At 36.6% G+C, this 18,727-nt stretch overlaps 1 pseudogene; it reads right to left on the reverse strand.

The window, feature by feature from the left end:
- LOC106457001 overlaps nucleotides 1–18,727 on the reverse strand; it is a 94,097-nt pseudogene that overhangs the window by 19,289 nt on the left and 56,081 nt on the right.

Genomic DNA, 18,727 nt, shown 5'->3' on the forward strand with positions numbered 1-18,727 from the left:
GAAATTATGAACATTGCTCAACATCATGAAAATTAAACCTTATTTTCAATAAGCAATCCTGAAAAATATTTGGGGGTGCTTAACTTTTTTCCAGGTGTATATTTCACTTAGTATTGTGTAGCTTACCAATGAACTTCAACTCAGTACTAAGAAAACAAAGAACACACCACAATGTCTCCCCATGCAGTCTAAACTAATCACTGTAGTCTTCATTAAATATACACCTCTCGATATTCAAGCCATACTCTCCATATCCATGAAAAGCTGTGTTCTTGTACATAATTGAATATCAAAAAGAACTGGTCTACATATAATGTAAGACTCTTTTCTACTAACATATCTACATATCTCATCATCACATTAGCCAACATATACATGTGGTACATAAAGTCACTCTTCTGTGACAAGCCTCATAACATGAAAACCAAATGTTGCCATCAATTCTATTTTCCACATGTATAATTTTCAATTACCACCTACAGTTGGCCTAATCTAATGTGAAATACATCATGCAAAACAACCAAACAGAAATAATTAGAAATGGCCATTTCTGCTCTATCTATCTATCTATCCAGATCACATTTGGTGTTGTCAAATACAAAACATGCCCATAAACACACACACAGCCCAAAGTCGCAAGCATACAATAGGACAAAAGTAAAGTTACTTTTGCTATCACAACAAAGCATTCAGTCCATATCACTACGTTTTCCCATTAGTATTGCCACCTAGAAGCTGAAGAAACCCCACTTCATCAAATAGATGCAAAAATAGTTCAAATAAACAAAATAGCATAATGATGCTACACATTCTGCTGATTTTTAAAGTCTTTGCCAATTTCTCATGTTGTGTTAGAGATGATTCCCTTATTACACTTTGTAAAAAAGTCATATTTCATACGACCAGACACAATCTTGCATAGCAGCACAACATAAGGTGATGTCGACTTATGCATAAGTTCACTTAGGAAGTTTCTACAGGAAAATATTCACTAACTTTTACCCTAAAATTGAACTTTAGTATTGAAAAAACAAAGATTGTAAAGTCCTTTCAGCATATTGACTTGTCAAAGTTCCCAGTCACCATCGGTACTCTAAACCAACTGTCAAGTTCCCTAGGAACTTAACTCCTCAACTGTCTTAAGAGGTGAATCTAGTAATTAATAATGCTGCCTGCTTCTCAAAACTGCTGATGAAACTTAACTAGATAAATCAAGTGTTTATTATAAGATAACAGACTAGCATCTGAGTACCAAGTACCACTCAATAGGCCTGAAAGTAAAATCACAATCTATCAACCAACTAAATACCCCAAATGCACAATACTCTGGCAGTTTCATTAGAGTTCCTGTATACATCTTACTGCAAACCACCACTTGATACTTCAGAAAGCAAACAATGCTACTTCCAGTCATTCATTTCATTTTTCAATAAATGAAACATCCCAACTGCTGGTCAAGTAGTTAACACCAGTCAAACAGATTAGGAAGTTATGACACAAAAGAGAATGACATAAAAACACAGCCAAACAAGTATAAGCCTAACAGAAAAATCACTGCAGTATATAACCTTTGTACATTAAGTTTACAATGAGGTCACTCACTGTAAACCACATCTGTCCAAAAATTTATAAAAAAAGTTACCTAAACATTCCTGAAAAGGTACATTTTTATCAGATAAAGAAAGGTAAATTACAGTAGATTTCATGTTGTTACATATATCACAATAAATTAAAGCACAAGTGCATCATGCTGACTTATGCAGTTAATTTCTAGCACAGACCCACAAAACATATGCAGTCAAATTAGTTATCTTTATTGCAATATTACTTCTTTAAATACATGATCAATTATATTTCCAAATAACTAACTTAACAGGAAGCAGACAAATGTTAAGAATTAAGCTGATGCATCAGAATTTCCTGCACTGAAAATGTATTTCCAACTGATTCTTATCTCTTCTCAAAGAATATCTTTTCTCGATTTGTAGAGGGACTGGTGTAACAGTACCTAGAAGAGCCCTTTTCAGAAAGCATCCAAAGGAAGCCCACAGAGTGTGTGAATAAAAAGTATGTAAAACACACCAGTGGGAGATAGCACCACTTCTGAGCTAGGTATACTCATTGCCCATGAAACTGATGTGTCACAATAAGGGCAGAATCATATAGAGGGACCCCTGGTTTAGATTGACTAGGGTGTGGCAGACTGTAAAGAGGACTTAAACCTCAACCAACACCAGCAGGACTGTGATGGAAATATCCAACCCATGCTAGGAAGAGGGTCCTCTACCAATCACCTTGGACATGGGAATTGGAAGGGAAGAAGATCATTTGTTTCAAGGACATGCATCATCATGTGTGCATGTCCAACACAACCAACACCAATACCCCCCCGGAAACAGACATCTGGATGACAATAGAATGTGGACAGCAAGGTGATGGTTCAACTTCAGTCCAGAAACAGGTGGCATCGTGAATGAATCATCCAGTCTGTGGTAGCCTGAGCTACTCACATATGAGGACTTATGTGGATGGTCCAGCTGCAACCAACACCAGTACCCCTGGGAACCAAAATCTTGGCAATGATAGGAAGGAGGGTGTCCAGCAGGAGGGGTGAGCTGCATCTTAGCAGAAGTCTTTCAGTCCATAATCAGGTGGCATCTGTAATAGTTCATCAGGTATGTGGTAGAAGGAGTGTCTATACACCATCTACACCAGCAAAACACCACCACCCTTCCCTCAACTAGGGGAATTGAGCACACACAGAAGGAAGCTTCCATAGTCCACCACTCAAATGGCTAAGAGCTGGTAAGTGATAAGGACTTTTGTACTCCACTGGAAGAAGAGCAGGAAATGTGTTGGAGAGTCCAGAGGCATGCAGCAGTGCAAATGGTGACTGCAAAAACAGACCATTCCTGATTCAAACAAACAAAGGAGCGACAGGGATAGGAAACAATCCCCTTCTGCTTTACTCATGTTAGCCCACAAGTTTACAGTCTGGCGCAAATGTATTTATGATGCAAAACACTGCAAAGAATAAACCTACAAGCAGTCTTGTGGAGCACCCCATCTCAAAAGAAGGTGTTATTGACCTGAATGGTTGTACAGTGCGGGTTTAAGAATAAGTATACCTGGTCAGGCATACTTGCTACTGAGCAGCATCTGTATATGTGAAAAAGGCCCCTATAAAGAAGAAAAGTAGAAAAAAGCACTTAACCACTCACAGAGAAACTGTGGAGCTCAAGATGGTGATGGGAAATAGACATTAACCTGTATAGCAGGAAACAGCCAGACAATAAAGATAATGTGAAATATATGTATGTGGAGTGGTCCACATACTGGCACGAACTATATCCTCTAATGGACGATGGAATTGGGTAGTCGGGAACACAAGGTGAGGGATTTGATGGTGTGGAGACTTGGAATAGATGACAATTTTCAGGAAACAGGGAAGAATAAGCCAGGCAAATAAGCTGACTAATCCAACCCATAAAGGTAATAAGACAAATATCACAGGAAAGGGAGGAATTTCAATGAACGAAAAAATTGGAATGAGAACCATGAAGGGAGTAGTGAAAGCCTGGACAGGACATAAAGGGCAATCTGCATCAGAATGATGATAAAGATAAGAAATGGGAGTGAAGGCAAAATCACCCTCATGTGTGGCTGATGTTTTGGACAGAAAAGATTGATCTGGGTAGAGGATGATATAAGTCTTGTGATATAATTTGTGAGAGACATCAAGGTTGACCAAATCTGAACATTGACATCCACACACCAAAAGGAGAAAGATCATTAAGGATCAAAAGGTCATTAAGGAGAGATGATATAAGTAGCAGGATGACATGGACTTGAAGGGAGGAAGTGTAAGGGCATGAATAATGTCACCGAGGTTCTAATTCTGTGAAACAGAAAATGGCTGATAAGGGTGCATGATATCCAGCAAAGGTGAATACTGAAAGCCCCTTGTTAAAAAGCCAGGTAAGGAAGGAAGTCAGGTGTGGGAAAGTAGGATAGTACAGAGAGAAACTACGATGAGAAGACCAATGGCAGTATACGTGCCACTAACATTGGTAAACTGACCTGGAGAAAATGCAAATAAAGTGGTAAATCATAAAAGCAACCCTCAGGGAAAGTCAGGTCCATCTTGCAAGGGACTGGACAAAAGCCACACGTGAAGACAAAGTGTTGGAATGGGAGGATGTAGCATGCCTGAATGAGATTACCTGAGGAGGTTGGGTGAGAGGGTAAGAGGAAGAGGAGTTGTCAATAGGAGTGGGTGCATATGTAGAAACCACTGCTGTACTGGCCAAAGTAGTACTGCCAAGAGGATGCAACATAGAGTAGCTTGTATGACAGAGATGGGGGATAGGTAAAGGACTCCCCCAATCCTGACTGAGGGCATCGACAACCACAGCTGAAGGATGTGAAATTGGGGACCAGAGTACCCCACTGAGAACACAGATAGCAAAACACTTGTGGGTTGAAGGACAGCTTCATGGGGAGAATCTTGTTGGGTTGTGATAAACAATCTGCGACCAGATTCAGGGCACCTGTTATATGACATGCCAACATGCAAATTTAATGGCTGTGGGCCCAAAACAGGAGGTCTAATGTGTGGAAACAAAAAGAACTCAACTGAGTACCCCCTTGCTGAGTGATGTACGAGGCAATGACTGAGTTGTCGAAATGGATTATAAGTGACTGGTTTCTGAGAGATGGAAGGAAAAAACCAAAGCATGATGGACAGCAAGCAGTTCTGAGAGATGACTTGTCAACAGACCAACAGTCTAAAATCTTCTGTGTGTCCAGATACACACCCCAACCAAAAAGAGAAGAATCCATGAAAAGGTGCACATCCAGAAGAGAAGGAGGAAAAGGAACACCCACTGTGGTGTTGTCTCTGTTCAACCACCAGGTAAAGTCCACATGAAAGAAATGTAAGGAGATGGATAAGGGCATCCAAGGCATTCTGAAGAAGGTTCATGTGATTTTTTTAAGTCCACTGAAGAGGATGCATGTGAGATCGCCTGAGGAGAATGAGTGCCTCCAAAAGAGATAGAACCTCTCATGCAGTTGTGGGAGAAGAGGAAACAGTTTGAACCAGAAGCTCCATAGTTTGCATGCGAAGGGGAGAAGGGTGGGCTCCACTGAGACAGGAATTGAAGAATACCCCGAGATGAACAAGGTATTGAATGGTGGAGAGGAAAGACTTCTCCAACTTGACCAGCCAACCTATCCATGCAGCTTCTTAAAGAAGAAACTGAGTTGAAGGGAAGAGGTGGTATGTGAAGGAGCTAAAAGCAGCTAGTCATCCATATAATGGTGGAAATAAAGGCCCCTAGAATTGAAAAGAAGGGCAAAAGTTTTGACAACCTAACAAAAAATGTAGAGAGCCAAAGCTAGACCAAATGAAAGAGCCTGGAACTGGTAGATGAAACCCTGATGGGGGTGCAGATGGAAATGTGGAGGTAAACATCCGAGACATCTGCCTTCATCATCCAAAGACCAGGAATGAGAGCCCATCAAACATATAGGTAGGACTCCATGATGAATTGAGGAAGCAGTTCAAGGAAAAGAGATCTATGATGGGGCACCAGTCCCCAATCTTCATGGGGAGTATGAACAAACATGAATAGAAACCTGGCTGAGAAGGATATACCTATTCAACAATGCCCTTGTGAGAGAAGTTTTAGAACTACCCCAGATAGATGCTAGCTGGAAATGGGATCCCGAGGAGGGGAACTGAAACGAAAAATGAGCCCAAGAGTCTGTGGTGAAGGACTCCAAAATGGTGTCAAAGCACAAAAGCCTGTCCTCCATTGGATTTGTACCCACTATGTATTTACTGGGATCACTGAGGGAGTTAAAACCGTCAATGAACGATTCGATGGCTAATCTTGGAGACCCCTAATAGTAGGCACAGGTAAAGGAGAGGAAAGAGGGGGATGAGACAGGGGAACAAGTTCAGGAGGAAAGGGAAGTGTGTAAACATGCAGATTCAACTCTGGTATCCAATGAGTCAGGAAGAGCCCAAAGACATCTTGGCTTAGAAATAGAGCCATACACAACTCTTGTAAAGATTTTGGGGTGTAAATGCACATGGAACAAAAGTGCATCCCGATCCAAGAGATCGCAACAACAGAGGATCTATGTGTGTAGGGAAAGAATGGTAGAGGACAATTGTGCAAGTGTATAAAAAGCAGGGCATGAGTCTCCACGAAGATCCCTCAGGTGAACGATGAAGAGCCTCAGACAGAAGGTGAATTGAGGAAAGGGAAGGAAGGATATTGAGAGGTGTATATGGGAAAATCGAGGTTGGGAAAACTTCACTGAAGTATTAGGATCCAAACCCCACAGAGGCAGAAGAGAATCCAATTGCTGGGAGTCCAAAAAGGATACGTAGACCTGTGATAAGCCATAGCAAGGGTGTCATATTATGAGGGGGTCTAGGCATACTGTCACCTGCATAAGTTATTGGCCTGAAGGTGTTTCACTTAAAAGAAGGAGTCATAGGAAATGGGGACAAAGACAAAACATAGGAAAGCTTCAGAAAAGCTGAAGCAGGCTTGGGCACTACCACCGGGGCTACATGTGATTGTGTGAGGATAATCTTCAGGCAAATCAGGAGCCCACATGAAAGTAGTCAACTCCTAGCAAACCAAGGCCATAACATCTTCTGCCAACAATTGTGGACCTGAAGCCACTGTAGGCAAAGTAAGGTTAAATATTGTAGGAACAGTAGTAGTAGTAGTTCTAATGTGAAACTCAACATTCTTTTAGAAGTAGAAAATTCCAAACAGAGAGCTCCAAATAATCACATATTAGAAGACATGACATGTAATGCTGACATGTACAAACTAAAATTCAGAACACAAGTGTACCAAACCTAAAGAAAACTAAGTTCTCTAAAAAAAAAAAAAAACAACAAGAAATTGATTGAAAATTCTGTAACAGAAAGCTTGAGTGAAAAACACATCCCAACACCACAAGTGCCAATTCAGAAGTGAAGTTGGTCTAAGCTGCATAGAGGGAGTCAGCTGTGCTAAGAACTGTGTCACATTCCTATTGGTGGAGGGTTGTTGCATGCTATCATGCAGTTCCCTCATGTGAAAACACGTGAGGGTAGGTGGGAGTATCAAGGCTAATGGTGAGTGAAAATTTCTGCTTATAAAGGGCAATACAAATCCGGAAAAGATATTCTGTGAGAAGATGCAAGATATCATGTTGGAATTACAAAATAATACAAAAGGATTCTAATCACAGACACTGAAATCTATAAGTTTACTTGTCTTAGGCATAACATTAGTTAAGCTTTTATTAAGTATGGCCTATATTCAATAAAGAAATAAATTAACATTATAACTTTTGTACATTTACTGTACTTAATACTATCAATAAATAAACTTACAATGTTATTCCATGACCTAAAATTAAACCTTTTTATTGCATAATTTACATACTATGCTGGAGGAAGGGTGGAGGGCCCCCTGGTTTTTTTACAAAACTCCAATTCATCATATTTTGTATGGGTCTGGCAAACATAGTTAATACATAAACCATAGCCAACTGCAAACAAAATAACAACAAACACATCTAATTGGCCAAAATATAATTTCTAAAATCTACTTTTCAATCAATCCTAACTTTGAAAAATGCATATCAGACAAACCTTTTTTATCAACAAATATTCTTCAAGTTTGGCTGTCTAGACATTTCATTTTACACTTTCAGTACATAGACATAATTCAGTACATAATTCAAAATGATAAAAATAAAGTTTGTGATTTCAAAACTTTTTGTACAAGGAAGTAATAAGCAATGAAACAAACTATTTTTTCTGTCTATAAAAAAACAACAACATACTTCCTCCTGAGCCCTCCTCATCCTCTTCTTCTTCTTTAGGTCCATCTCCAGAACCGGGGGTGTCTTCATCATCTAAACCTTGTCCTGATGAATGGTCAAGGTCAGAGATTTCAGAAAGAGCACTTCCTTCTATAGGAACACCCTATATATTGAAAGATTATTCTGATTAGCTGTCCAATATACTTGATATTTTATGCAAGGCAATAATTTACTTAATGAAGAAAATAGTTAATATTATACTAATATTTTATCTCATTTTTTTTAAGAAACAGCATTATGCAATCATGCATATACTACTTTAGATGCAAGAACTTAAAGGGTATCTATCAAAGGTCTTGGAATAAAGTTCACTACATAACCAATGAAGTAAGTTCCAAGACCTTTGAAAGAATGTTTTCCATTTTAAAATATTAGTTTCGATAACATAATAAATTTTAAATAAGGATAATGTCCAGTATGAATATCACTGAGAATAACCTGATAGCTTATTATTTCTATCAATGGTTTCATTATTTTCAGTTACTAACAAATAACAAGAGTTCACGACCACACATACATTTTGATACCTCCAGTTATTATATAATTCTATATGAATATTTTTGTTTTAAGTTCTAACTGTTAAATTTCCATCACAAGATTTTAAAATATTAAAATCCATTGAGTCACTACCATAAAATCAAGGAATTATTACACCTTAAGTACAAATGTTTTCTCCCTCTCTCTTTTAGATCAAGCAACAGTATAAGTGGAATTTGAAATAAAGTACTTAGATGAGTTGGTTTTAGAATGGAGTTCTATCTTTTATTCCTGTATGTTTACAATATGTAACTTCAAATAGGTATGCTATAATCAATGCATTCTCACCTGTGGATCATCCTCAAAGAACCACCCACTATCAGAACTCTGTGAAAGAAAAATAGAGATCAGTCTTTTAAGTGCAGAAGAGAAACTTGATTTGTGGTTTTAAAAATTTTATAGCTTGCCTGTAAAAAAAGCATTAACACAGAATATCCTACATTAAGAAAATGTCCAAGTATATTTCATTTTCAGGCACTCTACTTTTTCTTGCAAATCTAAATCATAATAGATCTTCAGTTCATTCAAGCAATATATAACTGTGGTGCCCCTTTGAGGATGCTGACAAATACTTCAGTATTAACCATAATTTTTTTCTGCCCACCCTTGAAAGAAACTTGACCATATATCCTTATTGATAAATACTCATTACATATTCATGGTCAAAACTTCTAAATCTCATCCTTGTGCAACTGGATGTCAATTTTACTTTTGAATTTGTTAACTGATAAGGCATTTACTATGTCATGAGACAAGGAGTTCCATTTATTTATAACTCTCTGTGAAAAACTAATTCAAACTAAATGTCTGTCACCATCTAACCTTATCCAGCTTGTAGTTACCATCTCTTGTTCCTGTTGGTTCACTTACTACAAAGAACCTTTCTGCTAATATATCCTCATATTTTGTGGATGGTTTTAATTTTTGAGTCATGTCTCCATATGTTTGCACCAGTGTGCTAGCAATGGTAAATTTAAATATCTAAGACAACTACTATAGCTTAAATCTTCAATTTCTGGAAATAACTTGTGATAATCTCATTCTATAAATGTAGTGTGGCAAGTAAGTCATCTACAATAGCGTCAACTAGCTCAATACAGACACATCAAGCAATTCCAGGAACTATTTATTAACACAAAAAGATGAGTTACACAAGACAATTCATAAATACTGGACAACTAAAGTTTACATACAGTGAATCCAGTAGACACTGGTAGATTGTCATCTAAATGGTATTGCCTGTATACACAGTGCTAATAAAAAAACTACTAATGGAAAACCTACTAACAATAAACCTTTCTTTTCCTCTCACTTGGCGGTGAAGTGAATTTTTTCTACACTGCAGCTTAGCATATGTAAGTGTCACCTATTTAGAATAATTAAGGAGATCAAACTACCTGCCTGGGCAGCAGATGTCTAAGGAAGGAAGGCATAATCAGAATAGAGGATAACATAACAGAAATGGTAAAATAAGCAAGAAACAACAATGGCATAAATATTAGAATGACAACAACCACAAGCAAGAAGGAGGAGGAAGAGGACTTAAGGAAAAGATGGTACAAGGAACATGCTGCAGTGGGTTCAAATGGAGAACTGGACAGGGCATGAAGGACAAATGGATGTGGAGGATGAACAAAATGAAAGGAATGGAAGAATTAGAAGGTGCTCAACAGGGCAGCCCTATAACTAGAAACAGCTGGCAAGGACCAACCCTGATCAAACAACCAGGCAAAGAACTCGGAAAGATGAGGTATTGAAGGATGGGAGTGGTAAAAGTCATGGTGAATGTTCAAAGGTCTGAAGGGAGACCACCACCTCTGGTACACAGATAAGGAGGATGGTCAAATGGAATGGGGAAGGAAAGACGCTATATGAGGGGCAAGTCTCTGAGTTTAGGCAAGGAACCGGACATAAGCCATGTGTGAAGATGGAGTTTGGTGATGGAATTAACTACGTCTGATCGCTGTTAATGGAGGAGAGACTGAGACAGAGTTAAGGGGGCAGGAGATGTCATTCCAGTAAGGGCCAGAGCAGAGAGAACAATGTCTGAGCAGGCCATGACAAGGAGTGGTCCAGATAAGGAAAAAGACTCTGGAGAGGAGTCTGATAGGAGAGTAGGCATACAGGTGAAGACCCCTTCAATGCTGACTGAATACATCTACTCCCAGAGACTATAAGGAAGGAATTTTGATATTCCAGTGAGTGGCAAACACATCTGTATGCAGTATTTCCAGTGGAGAACACACCCACCAAAATACCTGTGTAAGAAGGGACCACTCCATTGGGAGAACCTGGTTAGGTCGAGATAAATAATCAGCCACCAGATTCATAATGCCGGGAATGTGACATGCCAATGTCGCCATGTAGTGGTCATGAGCCCAGTAAAGAAGATCCAGAGTTTGAGCACATAGAGATCTGGATTTGGTTTCCCCTTGCTTGGTGATATAGCCAACAACAGTGGAATAATCAGAATGAATCATAACCACCCACCCCTTCAGGAGCAGGAGAAAATGATACAGAGCCTGACAAACTGCCAAAAGTTCCAGGATGTTGAAAATGGAGAGTAGCCTCCTCGATGGACCATCAACTGGAAATCTCTTGGGTATCTAGGAAAGCCCCCAACCCACCAAGGAAGCATCATTAAACAGATAAGACACCGAACAAGGTGGAGGAATGGGAACCTAAGTGAATGAGAGCTTCCAAGGAAGCCCACATCCCCAAAAGAGAGAAAACCCCTTTTACAGTGAGAAAAGGAGAAGGTAGGGCCATTGAGACTGCCCGCTCCATACCTTCAAGCCAATTAAGATGGGAATTAAAGAAAAACCCTCAATGGAATAAGATATTGAGTGTGGTTAAGAATGGACTTCTCCAACTAGAACAGAAAAACCCAATCGATTAGCTTCCTGAAGAAGTAAGTAGGAGTAATTGACCAACTGGATACAGAAGAGGCAAGCAGGAACCAGACTTCTCCAACTGAAACAGAAAACCCCATCTAATTAGCTTCCTGAAGAAATAAGCATGCGTGATTGACCAAGCAGGAGCCAGTCGTCCATGAAAGGAGAGTCCAAAGACCCAACGAGTGTAAAATGAAGAGCAAAGTAGTGTACCACTTCACAAAACACAGGAAACCGAAGAAGGACTGAATGGCAGTGCCTGGAATTGGAGGACACGACCCTCATGGATGAAATGAAGAAAACAATGTGACACTAGAGCAGTTGTAACATGAAGATAAGCATCTGGCACAACAATTTAGTCATCTGGAGTCCTGGGACCCCCCTCCCCCTGAAAGGTGAGAGGAAGGACTCCACGGTGAAGTGAGGTGGCTCCAGATAAGAGTACAACCTGGACAGGTCTATGACATGTCTCCAATCTCCAGTCTTTTGAGGGACAACAATTAGATAGGAGTAAAACCCAGTTTGAGTGGTGACCACTCATTCAACAGTCCCTTTCTGTAGTAGGTCTTAAACAAACTAGGCAAGATGACTGGAAGAGGTACAATCCCGAGGAGGAAATAAAGATAACTAGGAAGTGGATAGGAGGAGTAATGAAACTGAAGGCACAAGCCTTCAGATAGAACCTGTAGAACCCACAGAACTGTTGTGAAGTGTAGTCAAAAGGACACATAAGCTAAACACACTTAGAGAAAAACTTTTGGGATTTGTATATTTGTCAGCAAATCAAGTTTAAAATCATTTTAGTTTATAATTTTAAAATGACTGGAAGGATCTCATAAAGTTAGACATAACAATTTTATCTTAATAATTTAAATTTTGTCATACTTCGTATCTCAACAAGAGATATATGGGGCCTATAAACTCATCCTACCCACTGCATATTATTGCAGGTGAATTCTGTTTTCAAGTACCCATAAAAAATATTCTAAATTTTGAATACCAACTGATAAAGTTAGATTGCTTTACAAACTTTTTTTTAAGTTGATAGGTTGCTTAACAGCTAACAGCATTTTGAAATCAACTGGATATTTTTTCAAGTTTTGTTTAAAAAAGTTAGTTAGAATGGGAAAACCATCATTACAGAGAACAGAACATAAAATTGTAAAGCAAAGAGAAGTCAGTTATTTTCATACAAATATACATATATATAATAAGATGTACTTCAGTTTTCGGAATCACCATGTTTCTGATAATACTAATTATTTACTAGAGTACTTTAATTTTAAATATAATGCATCAGTGCTCAATCACTATGCAAAGATACTTTGAGTTTGACTTTGAGAGTAGTTTACTCTGATACTGAAATGTGCAGGTGGAATACAATACAGACACAGATCGACTACCAAATGTGTTTTTACTTTTGTTTTATAAAGCATAGGTCTAAGTAGATTCTCTATAATGGAAACAATTGATTTGATGTAAATTTTTTGATTTAAATTTGTAAGTCATGACACTAAGGTACCTCATAATCCTATTTTATTTTCTCCTACAACTAATTTAATTGAGAAACTAAGCCTTATAAAATTATATTTTACAAGTCACTAGCCATAACATACTAACCTTACTTACGAAGTTATGTTACGTTAATGAGAACAAATTGCAAATTTTAGCATAAATAATAGTAATATTAAGAAACAGTGATTAACTATCCATCATAATTTCTTATACTTAACAGAAAAAAACCAAAAAAACCTTACTCCTGATAAGTGACAAGTAATTTATTTCACTGCAGTGAAATGTTTTTATCTTTCTTATGGTGCTGTTTTCAGTAAAATTAAGATTTGATTTTTTAAAATAACACTAATTCTCAGTATGCATGCACACACCCTTACAACTGCGATTTCTAACTAGTGGTCTCCAATTAAATTCCAGGAATTCCCCACTTTTTAATATCTCTTTATAAGCAATACTTAAAAGAAAATTCATAAATAATATGCGCTGGACTTTTTTGTATTATGGAACATTACAGATGTGTAAAGAATATAGATTCCTGTTATAACTAAATATTTCAAAATTATGCTTTGAAGTAATATTTACATATTGGTGAGAATACCACATTTCCATTGCATATGTGCAAAACTAAAGTGACACAACTGAACAAATGGAATAAGTAGAAATCAAATTCATTTAGTGCAAGGATGTATTTCAGTCTTCTGTATTAACTCAAAGTACTTAATTAAAATTTTAATAAAAATTGTAATCCTTTTCCAAAATAAGTTGCTGTGATTTCTAGAGTGCTTAGAATTATTGCCCATTAACTTAACTTACTATAATTACAAAGTTATGTTTTATGTTGATAAATGGTAGTTCACAAATGCTTTGAACGAACTCTCCGCGGTATAAAATATTAAATTACATATGCGCTAAAACAAAATCTGGTAAACAATCTTATTTCATAGCAAAAACGTATAACTCAAACAGTTTGTTCTTTAGTAAGTATGTCTCTCCTACGTCTAATTACAATATGCTGAATTAATTAAGTGTTTTGTGATGTATTATGAGAAAACTACATAAGAACTCCATTCTGAAAGTTAGCATTCTGCACTCGACTAATTGTGTTTCCTTTCGTTGAAGTTAATATGGCTTAAGTGACAAATAAAGGCATTTTTATTAACATCTTAAAAACAGAAGAGAAAAAAGTGACGTACAGGCCGGTCCGAGACAAAGTTGAGACCTTTGCGAACTTTGTATTCGGCGCCCCTACCCCTGTGAAATAGACAAGAACTACTAATTGCAATGCCGATTTTGGCACCCTGTGCGAGGGCACACGTCGCCCACCCCATAGACTGGCCCTGGTGACGAAATTTCTAAATCTCTATGATAACTGGCACTGTAACAACAATTCAGCTTTACTTTCTGCATAATCAGTATCAATTTTGTCAAAACGTAATGTAAGAAGCACCAACTTTTGTATGATGGCATACTTTACATCTATGTTACACAGTGAAATAAACGATAAACGTAGTTAATAGAATTATTGTCATCTAAAACGGCTCACTGCATTTGGTTGTCTGGTGTTTTTATTATTATCACCATTATTATTATTATACATTTAACTATATCCTTGTCACAAAAGTTACTTTACACTTTTACAGTCGTCACATTACCATATCTTCAGAGGTTCATCATTATTTGATACTTCTGAGTTAAGGTAACCAGTTGTAGGTGTTGACAAGGAAAAACTATAGAATAATACAAACACCTATGTATAACCAGAAGAATGATTATCGCTGTAATGACTGAAATAGTCATGAATTTCACCTTTCGTGTTCAGAATTTAGCTTTGATGAGGTATATTGTAATATATTCCACATTTAGTATGATATTGTTATAGAGAGGTCGTAAACATGTACTAACTCTTTTACTCAGATAAAGCTTGCATATCCCAACGGCTAGAATCTCGTATCATTTTAGCCATGCGTCTGACTACTGGGGAGGGATGAGCATATTTCAAGGAGTGACACAGATACAATTAGGGATTTTCTCCCATATATGTAAATGTTATTTGGTACAGTCGAGACACATGAAGCGTTCGATTCTGGTATAATGCATTTCAACGCTTTGTCTGAATTTTGGGGATAAATCAGAATTCTCTTTGTCATCGTCTTCTGCGGACGTAGATTTAAATTACTCTTGACTTTGCCTCTCATCCTAGCAGTAACGAATTCTGAAAATGTGCGCACACTTCATTTCAACGGATATAAACGAAAGGCGGATGTAAAGATACTTTAGTGGATATTTTATACAATATAATAAAAGCTTATCAAAGATGTTAAAAAGATCTAACATTGGGTCGTAGAATAACATTATAAGTTTATTTATTGATACTAGTAAGTATGATAAAGTTTAGCCTTAACTAAAGTAAAAAATCGTACATAAGTTAGTTTTATTTTATATCTTTATCGAATATAGTTTGTACTTAATAAAGGCTTATCTAATGTTAAGCCTAAAACAAGTGGACTTTGAGAATTCAGTTTCTAGAAATCCCGTATTTAAAGAAGTAATGTTGCTACAACGATACTAATTTGACCGCAACTATTTTGCGGGTCTCTGCTAGTTTATATTATTGCATGCACAACTATTATGGAGTGAACTAGATTAAGTTGGTGAAGTGAAATTTTCATCAATTTTATTTAAGTTATCTATAAATCGGAATTAGTGTCAAGATTTATATATAACACGCTCTTTTTATTTATTTTAACACCAATTATTCAATACTTATTTTTACTTTAACTTTACTAATCTTTCAAAAGAACAGACGAACCAAGAAGCTAGTCTTATTGTTCCGGGAGCGAGACAAATAACCAGCATGGAAGAAAACGACAAATTTAAGTCTAAAAACGTACGAGTGAAAAAGTAAATAAAAAAGTACAATATGCCAAACATATTTGCTATATCTACTGTTGACGAGGCCTTTCTCCCAGTACGAGGGTTCATCAGGCTGGCTGGGATACAGCAGACATAGTAGCAGTATGTTTTGAAACATTTCTGAATAGTTTTGCTTGAGTTGTTCACTTTTGTTTTTTTTTCCCTTTGCTGTATATGTCAATATATTCTCTGTCTAACATTTAAGGAATCAGACTTAAAAGAACGCTTCTAAATTTATATGCTAGATACCTTCTATAGCATAAAGTTTATTTTTATATAGGATGGCTTAGGGTTTATATTCGTTAACAATTTGCGCATAATAAAAGCACCTGCTTCTTTAACGTTATTACGTTTGTATGCACATACGAATTGTCACTTTTTGCTTCTCAATACCACCATAATAAAAATTTTAACTCGTATATCTTCACCGTAACTTCTCACTGTGTTTAATACTTAAAACATGTTATAAATATTTGACAAATAATTTTTAACACCTGCCACGAGCCAGCCCAGCATCGTTTAGTCCTAATTTTAGGGTGGTCAACATAGTGGTCATTCCGGAAACTGGAAATTTGGTGTTATTATGAATGAAGCTGGGCATAACTTCTAAAACGAAAAGAAACTACATATTAATGAAAATATGACAGGATGAAATCTATATGGATTATACTATAGTAACACCATACTAGGCATCATACCACCCTTCTTATATTTACTCTTCATTGCAGAAATGGTATTTTTAATCGCTACACGCAAACCACCACATTCACAACCACATTTTCAATTACTACATCGTTTTACTTTACATTTACAAGTAACTTCCCATGTTGGCCTTCATGATCTCGAGTCAGGTCACGGGCCTCCTCCAGTGACCTAGACCTCGAAAAATAGTACCAAACGTATTATTTTTGTCTAATCAAAACAACCGAAACCTTTATGGAAGGACTGATGTTTTTATTAATTTTTTTATCCACATCAAGATGCCGTGCTGGCTCGTGTGGCAACTATGTTTGCTAAGTAGAACATTTGTCATTTATTAGATAAGCAAGTCAGTGAAGTTGTATTATTATTATTATTTTTTTAATATGTCTTTCTTCCAAAGATGTTAATTCGATTTTAAGTTTGACAGACTTGACAAGTAATTTGAAAAGCGTGATTTCTGTCTAAATGAGTATACAAGTATAAGAATTTTTTATGAAAGTTATTAAATGATTTCTGTGTAAAATATTCTCTGATTATGTTTATACGTTTCCCACTGCGGGTATGGAAACCAGATTATTAGCGTTAATAAGCTTTTAGATTTACCGCTGAGCCACTGGACTGGGAAGCGCTGATCATGAAATGCGTACATGAGCAAATTACAATGTATCAACATGATGCATCATGAAACATTGTTCAAATAATTCAGTAAGACGTAAAGTGCCTACGTTCTAAAAGTTCGTTGTATGTGCTTTGATATGTAGTCGCTCTCATATGCTTCTTACTTTTAAAGATTTGTTCCATCAATGAAAAGCTTTCTTTGGGATAATCCCTCATTTTCAATGCACCGCACGACTCACGTAAAGAAGGCATAAATGCCTAGAGATATACGTGTATTTTCGCACCACATTAACATGGCCCTATTTACTTTGTATTATGATCCAATGGAAATAAACATCCAGCAATAACTGGCTAATAAAACAGCAAGACAGTGTTCTTGTAGATGGTAAGTTTTGGTTCCTGAAAATCAATAATGTGTATATCAGCGAAGTCCATTTTAGAATTGCATGAAACACAAACGTAAATATGTAATAAAATATTGGGGACATTAGCAAAGCCCCATTTTTTCTATTTATTATTAAAAACAATAACGATGTATCTCTAAAAGTTATTTAAAATTAATTTCAAAAGATTTTACAAACAGTAAAAGTCTTGGATTTATTGGTTTAAGGCTAGTTATAAAAACGTCTGACAGAGATAACTGCCAATTTAAAGTAAATCGCCCCCAGTGGCACAGCGGTATGTCTTCGGACTTACAACGCTAGAAACCGGATTTCGATACCTGTGGTGGGCAGAGCACAGATAGCCCATTGTGTAGCTTTGTGCTTAATTACAAACAAACAAAACAAGTTAAAGTAAATCACCAATATATCCAACAATGTTAACAAATCTAAACGGGAAGGGCAGTTCTTTATGGTTCCCCGATGGCTCAGCAACAAGTGTGAGGCCATAACGCTTAAACTGGGATTCGATACCTACGGTGGGCAGAACACAGCTCACTATGTAGCTAGATTGTGTTCCACAGGAAACAGGAAATTCTTTGTTAAATGTTTTTTTTCAGAATGGACTTTTTTTTATCAATAATGCTCACCGACATATATTTTGTATTTATTATGGCAAAACCATTACTTGAAGATTCATCGAAGTATTTTGAAAATAAGAATAATCAAGTAACTACTACTGATACATGTATGAAATTTTATTCTTTACAATACATACGTTTTTACATAACAATGGTAACTTTACAGTTATAATTACTGTAATTCTTGACATTTGCTATAAACTCATATATACGTATTCAATAAAATTAGCTAGTATGGTAATATCAAATATACACTATTAACTTTTTGTTGGTTTTGCAGACATAAGTTAATAGTAGTGAAATATCGAATATCACATTCCAATTATTGTGTATTATCGTAAAAGAAAAAGTGATATTACTTTGAATTTCCTGTTTTATCATAATACTTTTTGCTTATTCTTGTTATAAAATTACATACATTGTGTAAGTGAAGGAATGAATATGCAAATTGTACTCTGATAAATAGGGTGAAAACGAGGGGTTTACTCCACTAGTTCACAGCCGCAGGATATTGGTCATATAACGGGAATAATTATTTTTTTCTCAAGATTATTTCTAAATAAATGCTTTATGAACATGCTTTCTGAAAATTAATTATGATCCAGTAATAATATATGTATGGAGA

This window comes from Limulus polyphemus, unplaced genomic scaffold (assembly GCF_000517525.1).
Source record: "Limulus polyphemus unplaced genomic scaffold, Limulus_polyphemus-2.1.2 Scaffold279, whole genome shotgun sequence".
NCBI lineage: Eukaryota > Metazoa > Arthropoda > Merostomata > Xiphosura > Limulidae > Limulus > Limulus polyphemus.